This window comes from Muntiacus reevesi, chromosome 5 (genome assembly GCF_963930625.1).
Source record: "Muntiacus reevesi chromosome 5, mMunRee1.1, whole genome shotgun sequence".
NCBI lineage: Eukaryota > Metazoa > Chordata > Mammalia > Artiodactyla > Cervidae > Muntiacus > Muntiacus reevesi.
In genome coordinates this window covers 2,624,369-2,638,196 of record NC_089253.1, presented here as the reverse complement: position 1 = coordinate 2,638,196, position 13,828 = coordinate 2,624,369, and the positions used below count along the sequence as shown (strand labels likewise).

Sequence of the window (13,828 nt, the reverse complement as noted above, 5' to 3'; positions counted from 1 at the left end):
ACTACATGTTTAGCCTCAACAGCTGCCTCAAGGAACCAGCCCTCCCCGGAGAGAGTCATCAATTCACTAAACCGTATTCTCCTTGTGTTAGGGTTATCCAGAAAACAGAACCACAGGAGGTATAGAGAGATTTATTTTAAGGAATTGACTCATGTGATCATGGTGATTTAGTGGGTCCAAAATTTGATGGGGTAGACAAGCAGTCTGGAGATTCAAGGCAGAATCCTTTCCTGCTCTGGGAGGGTCAGTCTTTGTTCTGTTAACGTCTTCACCTGGTTAGGTGTGCAAAGTCCCTTCAGTTGTGTCCAACTCTTTTGAGACACCAACCATGGACGGAGTAGCCTGACAGATTCTTCTGTCCATGCGTTTCTCCAGGGAAGAATACTGGAGTGGGTTGCCACTTCCTCCTCCAGGAAATCTTCCTAACCCAGGGATCAAAGCCTCCTGTCTTACATCTCCTGTGTTGATGGACAGGTTATCACTAGGCCACCTGGGAAGATCAGTCTTTGTTTCTTAATGTCTTCAACTGATTAGGTTTGACCCCTTCATATTATGGAGGATAATCTGCTTAACTCAAAGTCCACTGATTTAAATATTAATCTCATAAAAAAAATAGCTTCAGAGAATACCCTTTGACCAAAATGATGTTTAACCAGACATAATAAATAATATTTGTCCAAATATTTGGGCACCATAGCCCAGCCAATTTGACACATAATGTTAACCTCCTCCAGGGCAGAAATCCAGACCCTCTTAGTCATCTCTGATTATCTAGTGCTCAGGGCTGGGGAGATAATCCCTATTCTTCATGTGTTTTTATTTTAACTAAAAAGTAATCTACACATATTTTAAATCAGAAAGCAAGTGAAGAAGAAAGGTAAAATCTTTCCCACTTTCAACTTACTCCCTAGAGGCACCTCCCTATAATAATTTGATTCATATCCTTCTGGTCTTTTTAAATAATGAAATGTAAATGTGTGAAATTTGTTTTACAAATTCGGGACCCAACTGTACACACTGTTCTGAAACATGCCCTTTTCACTTCAAGGGAGTCCCTGGACATCTTCCTATAATCAGTACATTCTTTTAGCAGCTGCATAATATCCTGCTACATGGATGCCCCATAATTTATTTAACAGTTCCCTTACTGATGGATAATTTTCATTGTTTCCAGTTTGGAACTGTCACAAACAACATGGCAATGTGTATCATTGAATATATTTTAGCACTCCTATGCAAGAATATTGTATGATAAAGATCTAGTAGTGAAATTATGAGATCAAAAGATAAATTCAGTTTAAATATTGCTAGATCTTATCAAACTAACAGATGCTTAAGGAGGGTTTGTTGGGTTGGTTTAAAAAGACTCACAGTTCTGCAGCAAATTCGGCCTAAACGGAAAGGACAGAGAAAATGAAAGGAAAGGAAAGAAAGGCGATTAGGAAAGAGGTGGAGAGTGTTTGACAACCAACCTACTTTTGGTTCCACCTGTGCTTCAGAGGGTACATTGTGTCCCCAGGGTTGTGCAAAGTAACTCCCACGAGGTGAGCTCCAAGAAGGCGGGGCTCTGTTTTGTCATTGATGCAGCCCAGGCTCTTAAAACAGATCTCAGTTACAAAGAAGAGACTAGATAGATACTTGTTGAGTAAATAATGCAAAGAAAACCAAGACCCTCTCAGGTTAAGTTAAATAAGAACACATGTGTGGCAGTGTATATCTGTTAATCCCACACTCCTAATTTACCCCTTCTTCTCCCTTTGGTAGCCATAAGTTTGTTTTCTATGTCTGTGAGTCTGTCTGTTTTATAAATAAGTTCATTTGTAATTTTTTTAGATTCTACATATAAGCCATGTCATACCATATTTGTCTTTCTCTGTTTTAACTTCATTTAGGATGATAATCTCTAGGTCCATATTGCTGCAGATGGCTTTATTTTATCCTTTTACGTGGCTGAGTAATATTCCATTCATCCATCGATGGACACTTAGATAGCTTCCATATCTTGGCTATTGTAAATACTGCTGCTACAGATAAACAACAATGACCTACTGCATAACATAGAAAACCATATTGTATATCTTGTAATAACATATAATGAAAAAAAATCAGAAAAAGAAGATATTTGTATATGTGTGTATGTATATATAAATACATATATAAGTTAATCACTTTGCTGCACAACTGAACTGAACACAACATTTTAAATCAGCTTTACCTCAGTATAAATAAATAAAAGATGTGAGAAGCATGTTGCATATTGTATGTACTCAGTACATGGTAGCTGCCTTTATGAAAATGAAAGGGAAAGTGTTAATCACTCAGTCATGTCTGACTTTGGCTAGCCATGGACTGTAGCCCGCCAGGTTCCCCTGTCCATGGAATTTTTTGGCAAGAATACTGGAGTGAGTAGCGATCTTCTCTAGGGGTCTCCCAGACCCAGGGACTGAACCTGGGTCTCCTGCATTGCAAGCAAATTCTTGACCGTCTGAGCTAGCTAAGCTGGGGTGTCAATAAGGTTTGGGACTGGGAGTAAACTCCAGTGAGCTGCCTGAGAAGCAAGCGACTCCCCGCTGCTGCACATGGGGAGTCCTTGGCTGGGGGACATCAGCCAAGGGTGTCCACTAGAAGGAGTGGAACCCAGGTTCCGTACTTGGGCTGAAGTTCAAGGACGAGGTAGAGGAGCTGAGCGCTACATGTCTTGGAGTAGGCAAGGCAGGGTGCTTGAGGGACTCGTGGGCAACCTCTGGTTCCACTCCTCACCCAGGCTCTGGTTGCAGCTCCACGGGGCTCAAAAGGAGGGAGTACAGATGCTTCCTTCCGGAGAATTTCCTCTTAACAATAAACAAACCCGTCTTCATCATGGTGTTAAAAGAAAGTGGCACGAACGCTGTGTAGGTTCTGCCTCTCACCCTGTAGCTGTGGCAATTACACCATTTGGGATAATTGTCTTGTAATTGCCGCTGTGATTTAAAATCTAATGCTATCCTCCAATTGTTCTGATGTCTTTTCATGAATAATGCAATCGTCCCGGGAGCCCTCTGCCAGTTTCTCATTTACATTGGCCCTGTGTTTGAATTACGCACCATTGTCTTACCCACCATTGTCTCACAAAAGGAATGCGCCAGAGACAATACAGGGGATAATTAGGACTCGGCTAATTATGGGACATGGGAATGTGAGTGAGAAGGTATGAAGTTTTTCTCTGGAAATATTCCCAATGCCCAGTTGGCCTATAGGTAAACAGGAGAGGGTAGATTTCTCTTTGAGGGTCTTCGTCTATCTGTGAATGCCGGACATGTCTGTTCTCTCCGATGTGGTGGGATTTTTCTTTTCAGCACAGAAGGAAAACGGATTTTTCCATAGGGTGACTTTTCTCAGCTGTGTTATGTGGTCATCATTAAATGCAAGCAGCTAAGTAAACATGAGCTGGTTTGCCTTTCGACAAGGCCAAAATACCAGTCGTGCGCACGAATGGGCAATGGCAGCTTGGGTTTCTGTTTCTGGAGTCTGGGCCTTGGTTTAATATAACAAGAAGAAATCCATCGTATTGAGACAAATGACTAGAGAGTCTTTTCAGAATTCCAATTTCGCATCCACCCTGAGAAGAAACCGTCTCAGTCTGGTAAAGTCGTATTTCTTTATTTCCATGCCAGTGAGCTGGTAGCCCTCACTACTAGGGTCTCTGAGGCTTGATGAAAGTGGGCAGGGGTCCCCCGACCGCCCAGCAGTAGAGGGCAGTGTCAGGTCACAGCTACTCCCTGTGTTCTCTTTGAATGAGGGCTGAAGATAAGTTTCTGAGGCAGCCCGAAGCCTGCACCTCTCATCCAGAGAAAAACGAGGCTCCTGAGCTTGGCCGCTCGCCACCCAGTCCAGACACACCAGCTCGACACCAAGGCTTTTCAAAGGCCTGCCTGTTCTTGCATTCCCAGCCCGAAGACCCACCACCCTGCCTTCCTGGCTTTCACTCCCCTCTGGGCTTTTGTGCTTTTCTTCTTTAAGATTTTTTTTTTTTTTTTTGACGTGGACCATTTCTAAAGTCTTTATTGAATATGTTACAATATTGCTTCTGTTTTTTAAGTTTTGGTTTTTTGGCCATGAGGCATGGGGGACCTTAGGCACCCTGCCCAGGGATGGAACCCACACCCCCTACATGGAAAGGCAAAGTCCCAGGGATCAAATCCACACCCCCTACAGGGAAAGGCAAAGTCCCCTGGTCACCAAGGAAGTCCCTTGTGTTACATATGTGTTTTTTTAAGAGGTCAATATTTCCAATAAGTTTTCTCTGACTCCTCAAGCTCTGTTGTTGGCCCTCCTGTGTTCCACACAACCTCCCAAGGTGAGCCCTGTCACAGCCTTTCTTACACCTATTAGAATTTTCTAGTCACCTGTCTGTCTCCCTTGCAGGATGGGTGAGATCGAGGTGAGCAGGATGAAACATTTACTCCAGTTCCATCCCACGTGCCATCAGTGAACATCTGGTGGAAGAGGGGATGGATGAATGAAGCAAGGAGTGACCTCATGTCCTCCTGGCCTCACTCCATGTAGGAGTCTTCAGAATTGGGAGTTACCAGCCGCAGCCTGGAACATGGAGTGGCCCAGTGAGAGCTGCGTGTCAGCCCAGAACAAGCTCCCTTCACGAAAGCGCAGACCACCCCAAGGAGGGTGTGCAGAGCGGCAGAGTGTCGTTATTGGCCTGGGAAGAGGAGCTCACAAATGCCCCAGCAGGAAGCATTTAAAGCCCTGGACGCTGACAGAGGGCAGGCTGACATCTTGAAGCCAGGGTGCTTCCTTCTGGGTTTGAGGCTATTGGATGATTCCATCATTGATATGTGTGTGTGTGTGTGTGTGTGTGTGCGCGCGCGCGCGCATGCGCCAACTCCATCCTGTCTGACTCATTGTGACCCATGGACTGGAGCCCACCAGGCTCCTCTGTGCATGGAATTCCCCAGGCAAGAACACTTGAGTGAGTTGCCCTTTCCTTCTCCAAGGGATCTTCCTGACTCAGGAATCGAATCTGGATCCCCTGTGTCTCCAGTACTGACAGCTGGTTTCTTTACCACTAGTGCCACTTCTGGAAGGAAAGCAGCTGCCAGGAAAGCAAGTCAGGTTTCCTGAGAAGTGGGCGAGGAGCCTGGGATGGGGCAACATGATCTCTCAGGGAAGAGTGGGCTCAAGGTGGAGTGCCGTAATGTGAGACGTAGTCTGCAGGGTCAGTAGGCGTGATTGGTTAATATTCAAAGTACCCCAAGAAAACTCAGTCTAGAGATGGTTAAGAAATATTTTAACCAGCAGAAACTAAGAAGCAGTTTCTTCTTAGCTAACATAGAGCTTTTGGTTAAGATAGCATTGGAAAGAGTAATCAGAAGCCCTTCTGATGGATTCAGGGGTGGAGAGAACAGTGTTACGAGTTTCAACCGTATTGATCTCCAGTCAGCATGAGAGGGCATGCTGCTTGCTTCAGTGGGTAATAGTAAAGTGTGTTTCACGGGTGAAGCGAGCAGAACTGACACACGGGTTGACTGAAACTATTGCATAGTCATCTCCCTGGATGAACAGTTGAACAGCAGCCTCTGGGGTGGCAGTCAGCGCCAAAGGACCCCATCTTGTGTTGAGTCATTTTAGGGGGTTCTTTCCCGCACAAGAAGGCCAGCTGAGATCTAATGCCAGAATGCTGTCACATGCAGCAGAGACTGAAAAGTCTCTAGAAGCTCAGAGACTTCATCAAACTCTACAACAGACATGTGATAGTTTTATGCCTGCTAATAGAGGTATATGTGAAGGAACCGTCTGAGACTTCGTTCATTATTTCAACTGGTAGTGATATCTAACAAGTGGAGGCCTCTAATACCTGCCAGTCAAGAACCTAATCACTGTGACCAACCAAGGTGCCTGGGGCTTCCCTGGTGGCTCAGACGGTAAAAAATTCACCTACAAGGTAGGAGACCCGGGCTCAATACCTGAGTCTGGAAGATTCCCTTGAGAAGGGAATGGCTACCTGATACAATATTCTTACCTGGAGAATTTCATGGACAGAGGAGCTTGGCAGGCTGCAGTCCATGGGGTTGCAAAGACTTGGACATGACTGAGCGACTCACATACTCTACTCTAAGGCGCCTTAGGCCCACTTACAACATTATGCTAAGGACTAAAGGAAGGTTAAATGTCAGAGCCCTCACTACTAGTCTGAACTGCTATAGCCATAGTTTGGTGCCAAACTTTGGCTAATTCTGGTGGCTCTTTGCAATGCTGTATAGAAAGACTCTTGGAGTTTCTAATGAGATGAGATTCTGTTGCTTGCCAGCAATGTTTGCTCCCACCCACTGTGGAATTACTGAGTAGAGAATATGGTACTTAGAGCATTAACCATGACACTTTTTCTTTTTTTTTTTTTTCAAATTAAAATGGCATCTTTATGAAACACAGATCGAAACCATGATTGTTCTTAAGAATTAAGACTAAATTAGCAGGACTTCCCTGATGGTCCAGTGATTAATAATTTGACTTCCAGTGCAGGGGGTATGAGTTTTATTCCTGGTCGGGGAACTATGATTCCATGTGTCTTGCTGCCAAAAAAGCAAAGACATAAAACAGAAACAATGTTGTAGCAAATCCAATAAAGACTTTAACACTAGTCTACATAAAAAAAAAAAACTTTCAAAAACAATAAATTAGTATTAAAACATTCACTTCTCTCAATAAAAGCAGGTTGACATTCATTCACAAGTCAACAAATGTTTATTGAGTACATATTAAGGGTGCACCTAAGTGGAAGTTTAATTCCCCAATCATTCTAAGCAAAGCCGTGGTTATGATTTAGAGAATTTTAAATAAAGTATTCTGAGGACAAAAAGGACTAGCCATTCTGCACAGGCCCTAGGAGGCATGAGGAATCCAACAGGTGAGCAATTTACATTCCATACCAACCACAGCCCCTGCACTGGTCTCAGTTTGGGTAGCCTTTGACATTGACAAGCTTGAGATGCTCCAAGGTTGGTCCAGGTTCCTTTAGGCTGCTTCATGCTGACAGCAGCTGAAATCTGACAAGCTTCCCAGCACTGGAGACAGGTGAGCTTTTTGATACCTGGCACGGTGATGGCTCTGACGTGTCGTCCTTTTATTATTTCTAGGTCTGTGCTAGGTGTGGGGTTTCCCTGGGGATTTGTGCATGAAACAGAGTCAACTTGACAGGCAGGAACAGGCAATGTTATTGATCAGTGGGGAAAAAAAATAGGTCTCAACCTGGTCTACATCTTGAATATCAAATTTCCATAGTGATTAGGAATATCACTTCCTGCTCATTCCCAACCTGGCTTCTGAAAGAGTTCCCACAGTCCTGTTAGGCTTTGATTCATTTTAATTGCACTCTTAATGTTTGAAGAGTAATGACTTTTCCAGTAGAGAACTGATTGCAATGGTTATGCAACTGATTAATTTACTTCCAGGAAGGGTAAGTGTATGTGCATGTCTTAGTACCTCCATGCAGATGCTTCTGGGCAAGGGATCCACTTTCCAAGTTTTAATTACTTCCCTGATTATCTCAGCCTGGACCTCTCTCCTCTCCAGACTAGCATCTCTTTTAGTTAGCAATCCAATCCCACCTCTCATGATAGAAGTCCAATCTTTCTAATTCCACAGGCCAAGAAACTAGATGTCACCTTCAACTGCCTTTCCTCATATCTCACATGCAATTTTTAAATATTTGTCAGTTTCTAAATTTATTCAGAATCTCTCACCACTTATCTCCATCATGACTATTCTCCTGGTCCAAATGGCCATCGTGCTGGGATGACTGGAAATTTTTACTGCTTTACAATTTTCATGGTCTACTTTCCACCTCTACTCTTCTTACTGCTCACTTGCTTTTATGCATTTATCACCTGATAGTTCCGCGTCTCTACACTTTAGGTAAAGTCTAAGGGATTAGACTACCATCTGGCACAAATTATCTGCCAAATTGATGAATGAATACACCACAGGCAGACCTGAAAGACTTGATTCCCAGTATATGATGACATATGATATAGCTTATAAAATTCCATGAGATATACTGCTGCATCCAAAAAAAAAAAAAGGAAAACAAAAATTAGAGAACAAAGGCTACAAAGCTCCATTAATTCCTCACCATCTAAACATAGTAACCTAACTTAATTGAACAGCTCAAGCCCAAACATCCATTTATCGTACCTCTTCTGCCTAAGAGAATTTGGCATTTTCTGTTTCAGGGCTCTGAATGCTAAAGCACTGAGCACCAGGATTCCAAGGACATGGTTCAGTTCAGTTCAGTCGCTCAGTCATGTCTCACTCTTTGTGACCCCATGGACTGCAACATGCCAGGCCTCCATGTCCATCACCAACTCCGGGAGATTACTTAAACTCATGTCCATTGAGTCGGTGATGCCATCCAACCATCTCATCCTCTGTCATCTCCTTCTTCTCTTGCCTTCAACCTTTCTCAGCATCAGAGTCTTTTCAAAGGAGTCAGTTCTTCAGGTGACCAAAGTATTGGAGTTTCAGCTTCAACATAAGTCTTTTCAATGAATATTCAAGACTGATTTCCTTTAGGATGGACTGGTTGGATCTCCTTGTAGTCCAAGAAACTCTCAAGAGTCTTCTCCAACACCACAGTTCAAAAGTATCAATTCATCGGTGCTCAGCTCTCTTTATATTCCAACTCTCACATCCCTACATGATGACTGGAAAAACAATAGCTTTGACTATACGGACCTTTGTTGGCAAAGTAATGTCTCTGCTTTTTAATATGCTGTCTGGGTTGGTCATAGCTTTTTTCCCAAGGAGCAAGCATCTCTTAATTTCATGGCTGCAATCACCATCTGCAGTGATTTTTGAGCCCTAGAAAATAGAGTCTGTCACTGTTTCCATTGTTTCCCCATTTATTTGCCATAAAGTGATGAGATGGGATGCCATAATCTTAGTTTTCTGAATGTTGAGTTTTAAGTCAACTTTTTCACTCTCCTTTTTCAGTTTCATCAAGAGTTTTAGTTCTTTTTCGCTTTCTGCCATAAAGATGGTGTCATCTGCATATCTGAGGTTATTGATATTTCTCCCGGCAATTGTGATTCCAGTTTGTGCTTCATCCAAACAATATCCAGCTTGGCATTTCACATGATGTATTCTGCATATAAGTTAAATAAGCAGGGTGAGAATATACAGCCTTGATGTACTCCTTTTCTTATTTGGAACCAGTCTGTTGTTCCATGTCCACCTCTAACTGTTGCTTCTTGATCTGCATACAATTTCTCAGGAGGCAGGTCAGGTGGTCTGGTGTTCCCATCTCTTAAAGAATTTTCCACAGTTTAATGTGATTCACACAGTGAAAGACTTTGGCATAGTCAATAAAGCAGAAGTAGAGGTTTTTCTGGAACTCTCTTGCTTTTTCGATGATGCAACGGATGTTGGCAATTTGATCTCTGGTTCCTCTGCCTTTTCTAAATCCAGCTTGAAAAGCTGGAAGTTCACGGTTCACAAACTGCTGAAGCTTGGCTTGGAGAATTTTGAGCATTACTTTGCTAGTGTGTGAGGTGAGTGCAATTGTGCGGTAGTTTGAACATTCTTTGGCATTGCCTTTCTTAGGGATTAGAATGAAAACTGACCTTTCCCAGTCCTGTGGCCATTGCTGAGTTTCCCAAATTTGATAACATTTTGACTGCAGCACTTTCACAGCATCATCTTTTAGGATTTGGGATAGCTCTCAGCTGGAATTCCATCATCTCCACTAGCTTTGTTCATAGTGATGCTTCCTAAGATCCACTTGCCTTCACATTCCAGGATTGTCTGGCTCCAGGTGAATGATCACACCACCATGATTATCTGGGTCATGAAGATCTTTTTGTATAGTTCTGTGTATTCTTGCCACCCCTTCTTAATCTCTTCTGCTTCTGTTAGGTCCATATCATTTCTGTCCTTTATTGTCCCCATCTTTGCATGAAATATTCCCTTAGTATCTCTAATTTTCTTGAAGAGATCTCTAGTCGTTCCCATTCTGTTGTTTTCCTCTATTTCTTTGCATTGATCACTGAGGTAGGCTTTCTTATCTCTCTTTGCTAATCTTTGGAACTCTGCATTCAAATGAGTGTATCTTTCTGTTTCTGCTTTGCCTTTAGCTTCTCTTTTCTCAGCTATTTGTAAGGCCTCCTCAGACAACCATTTTGCCTTTTTGCATTTCTTTTTCTTGGTGATGGTCTTGATCACTGCCTCCTGTACAATGTCACGCACCTCCGTCCACAGTCTATCAGATCTAATCCCTTCAATCTATTTCTCACTTCCACTGTAGCCACAAGTGATTTGGTTTAGGTCATACGTGAATGGTCTAGTGGTTTTCCCTACTTTCTTCAATTTAAGTCGGAATTTGGCAATAAGGAGTTCATGATCTGAACCACAGGAGGCTCCTGGTCTTGTTTTTGCTGACCTTATAGAGAGCTTCTCCATCTTTGGCTGCAAAGAATATAATCAATCTGATTTCAGTGTTGACCAACTGGTGATGCCTGTGTGGAGAGTCTTCTCTTGTGTTGTTGGAAGAGGGTGTTTACTATGACCAGTGCATTCTCTTGGCAAACTCAGCTCTTGGACATGATAGTGTTGGACTCACCTATTAGCCCTGGGATCTCACCCTATGCCATTGTGACTCTACTTCATCACATCCCCAAACAATGCTTCCTTGTGGGGAAAAGGAGAAGGTTAAGACCTGAATGGTGTGCTAATCACCCAGGGCATAAAATGCTTCCAAGCCTGTGGCCCTTAAATTGGTTCTTTACCCAGAGTCTCCTCACTGATGTCATGCTTTCCTTCTTGGAGGAAATCAAAATGGCTAGAAGTTTCACTACTAATTTTATTCAGTCATAGAAGTGTTGCATACAGTAGAGGCTGCTGAGAAAATGGCGCGGGAGAAGGATGCGCTTCATTTCTTGCTGGCCTTCACTGCTGACTTGGTGACCTTGGCCGCAGCCGATGTCTTCTTCTCCACAGCCTTGATGACGCCAACGGCCACCGTTTGCCTCATGTCCCGCACGGCAAAACGGCCTGGAGGACAGAACAAAAAAAGAGTGAGATTTCTGAAGAGACACAGAAGGCACGGCTCCGTGGCTTCAGTCAGAGGTGCTTTTCCTCCCAAGACTCAGCAGCCGTTCACCCTGCTCACCTAGAGGTGGGTACTCGGAGAAGGTCTCCACCCACATGGCCTTGCCGGGGACCATCTGTACGATGGCTGTGTCGCCTGACTTCAGGGCCTTGGGGTTGTCTTCCAGCTTCTTGCCCGAGCGCCGGTCAATCTTCTCCCTCAGTTCAGCAAACTTGCAGGAGATGTGGGCTGTGTGGCAGTCCAGCACCGGAGAATAGCCAGCTTGGATCTGTCCTGGATGATTCAGGACAATCACCTGGTGGGGAGAGGAGGAGGATGGGATCAGAAGAGATCTGCTGGGACCTGTGATCCAGGGCCAAACCTCCAGCAGTCTGGGGCCTCCACTGAAACGGGGAGTGATTTCTAAGGGCTCTGGCCTCCTGGCGGCTCACCTGGGCCACAAAGCTGCCGGTCTCCATCGGGGAGTCGTTCTTGCTGTCTCCAGCCACATGGCCACGGCGGATGTCCTTCACAGACACGTTCTTCACGTTGAAACCCACGTTGTCCCCGGGCAGGGCCTCCGACAGGGCCTCGTGGTGCATCTCCACAGACTTGACCTCAGTGGTGAGGCCGCTGGGGGCAAAGGTGACCACATGCCGGCCTTCAGGAAGCCAGTCTCCACTCGGCCCACGGGCACTGTGCCGATGCCTGCGCAGAAGGGCAGGCGGTCAGTCAGGACCTGAAGCCCAGCAAGTCAGACCCCGGACCTCATCCTCCAGAGGTGTCTCCCCTCAGCCCGCCCAGCCCTGGACCCTCACCTCCGATCTCGTACACGTCCTGTAGCGGCAGCCTCAGGGGCTTGTTGACCGGGCGAGTTGGGGGGAGGATGGAGTCCAGAGCTTCCAGCAGGGTCACCCTGGCGGCGTTTCCTTCCTTCCGCTCAACCTTCCAGCCCTTGAACCAGGGCATCTGCGGGAACGGGGATGCGGTGAAGGGGGAGGGAGGCCGGGGCGTGGCTCCCGGCGTGCCCATCCCAGGACCGAGACCCGTTCCGCCCCGCGCCCGGCCGCCCATAGACCCCGCCCGCACTCACGCTGGTGCTGGGCTCCAGCATGTTGTCTCCGTGCCAGCCCGAGATGGGCACAAAGGCCACGGTGGCCGGACTGTAGCCGATCTTCCCGATGTAGGCGCTCACTTCCCTGGTGATCTCCTGGAAGCGCGCGGCGCTGTAGGCAGGCTCGGTCGAGTCCATCTTGTTGACCGCCACGATCAGCTGCTTCACACCCAAGGTGTAGGCGAGCAGCGCGTGCTCCCGGGTCTGCCCGTTCTTAGAGATGCCCGCCTCGAACTCGCCCACACCGCCAGCCACAATGAGCACGGCGCAGTCGGCCTGCGGGAGGCAGACATCGAGCGGACAAGAGGCTAGTTAGGGGAGGGAGCGCCGGATGTGCTGGGAGGCTGGCTAGAGCTTCGGGCAATCCCCCGCCCCTTGCAGGCTGGACGCTCCCCAGAAACTGACAAATGCCTTCATCCCCCGGATGCTGCTGTGCGGCAGAGGTCCTGCCTCCCACTTAAACTGTCACTCAGTCCCATACATGAGCTTTTGGTTCCTTCCTCAGGAGCCCCACAAGGTGATCTACTCGTCTGGGTGTCAGAAAACCTAGTCCCTGCCCCAGCCTTAGAGGATGGCGTCTGGACCGCAGTAGAGTCTGTCTTCCTATTGGTCAGAACTGAAGGTCGGCGCGGATAAGGAAAACCTTCTAAGGTTTATGATGCCCTTCCTCCCCTCCCTCTGCCAGCCGCCTCCCTACCCTCCGCCCTAGTTCGAAAGGGAGGGCCTGGGAACAACGGCTGCTTACCTGGGAGGTGCCCGTGATCATGTTCTTGATGAAGTCCCCGTGGCCAGGGGCATCGACGATGGTGATGGAGTACTTGCTGGTCTCAAACTTCCACAGGGAGATGTCGATGGTGATGCCACGCTCTCTTTCTGCCTTCAGTTTGTCCAGCACCCAGGCATACTTGAAGGAGCCCTTACCCATCTGGGGAGCGGTGAGGGGTGAGGAGCGCATTGAGGGTGAGCAGCCGGATCTCTCCCGGGGAATTCAGCAGCCACTCTAAGACCTCACAGTGCACCCTGCTTCCACACTCTACCACCAGACCCAGCCAGAGGCAGGCCGCCTTCCACACCCCCGCCACCCCTAGAGCCAACCCCGAGGGCGGGTGCCTCACCTCAGCTGCCTCCTTCTCAAACTTCTCAATGGGTCTCTTGTCAATCCCCCCACACTTGTAGATGAGGTGCCCGGTGGTGGTGGACTTGCCAGAGTCCACGTGGCCGATGACCACGATGTTGATGTGCGTCTTCTCTTTGCCCATTGTGGTGGTTGCTTCCTTCAGTCACTGCTGACTGGAGCATGGGAGGGGAGCCTGGGGAGAGACTGAGGCCCAGACGTCCGGTGGGCAACCCGCCTCTTGCTACCCCTCTCCTCCTGCTCTGCCCCAGCACCCCCTCCCTACGTTGTGGCCTAGCCCAGAGCCTGGGTCACAGTGGCACCAGCTGGAAAGGAAACGACTTGCCAGGCTTGCACCCTGCCAAGGGTCATGATCCCAGGGCTGTAGCTGGGATTTCCAAGTGGTCCTGGCCCCTCCCTCCTTTCTCCTATGTGGGCCTTCCCTCAAACATGTGGGGGCTCAGCCATTCCCCCGCATTTCTCCCACCCTTCTAATTCCCCCTCCCCCGCACTCCATGTACAAGAA

The 13,828-nt window shown here is 46.9% G+C and overlaps 1 pseudogene; it reads right to left on the bottom strand.

The window, feature by feature from the left end:
* Positions 1-10,915: 10,915 nt before the first annotated feature.
* LOC136168839 (elongation factor 1-alpha, oocyte form-like) lies at positions 10,916-13,447 on the bottom strand (annotated as a pseudogene).
* Positions 13,448-13,828: the final 381 nt, after the last annotated feature.